Here is an 894-nt window from a genome sequence, read left to right on the forward strand (position 1 = left end):
ACACTCACACACTCACTCACACACACACACACACACACACTCTCATGACTCAGGCACATCAGCAGGGAAAAGTGTCCAACAGATGGAAGTCATTTATGGTGCATCTGATGGGCAGCAGATCCAGTATGAAGCTGTACAGGTTAAAGAACAGAGCATTCACACACAGCAGCCAAACTACACCAAAACATCTCAGACCAAAAGTCATTATAATCGGCTGTGAAATCTGACAAGTAATGCAAGTCATCTGAACTCCGTCCTCTACTGGAAAAGTATTTTGTGAGATTTACTATAGTATTCTATGATTATCATTAAATTAACATGAAAATACCATGGCACATGAATATTATCATCATTAAATACTAAAGTTTTACCATTTAGTTTTTGGGGCTTCATTTGACCAATTATACACGGAGAAACAGAAAAGATTGTTCAAACAGTCGATGTTATGGAGCACAGATGCAGCGAGGCTGTTAAAAACGTGACTGTTTAATGAGAGCAGCATTACATCTGGATTACTGTGACCTTTATAAAGCAGAATATAAAAGCATCACGGTGTGAGAGCCTGCCTTGAAAATAACCATGAACAGACAGTGACGCTGATCACAGGGATTCAAAACAAATAACAACAACAATAATAATAATAATAATAAAAATACATTGAAAAGATTATATAAAAGCAGTTCTTAAAAACAACAAGCATTAACTGCATTACAAAAGATACTGTAAAAAAACAGCAAATAAGTCCTTCATGTTCTAGGCACTTTTACTTTTTGCACTTTTTTGTTCACCTGATGAAAACAGTGCAGGATGTGTTTCTATTGCAGGAGTCTGAATGAAAGCAACACTGGCCGCATTAAAATCACAGAGACACAAAACCTTCATCATAAACTCACA

Source organism: Sinocyclocheilus grahami, unplaced genomic scaffold (assembly GCF_001515645.1).
Source record: "Sinocyclocheilus grahami isolate Dianchi unplaced genomic scaffold, SAMN03320097.WGS_v1.1 scaffold6438.1, whole genome shotgun sequence".
In the NCBI taxonomy this organism is placed as follows: domain Eukaryota; kingdom Metazoa; phylum Chordata; class Actinopteri; order Cypriniformes; family Cyprinidae; genus Sinocyclocheilus; species Sinocyclocheilus grahami.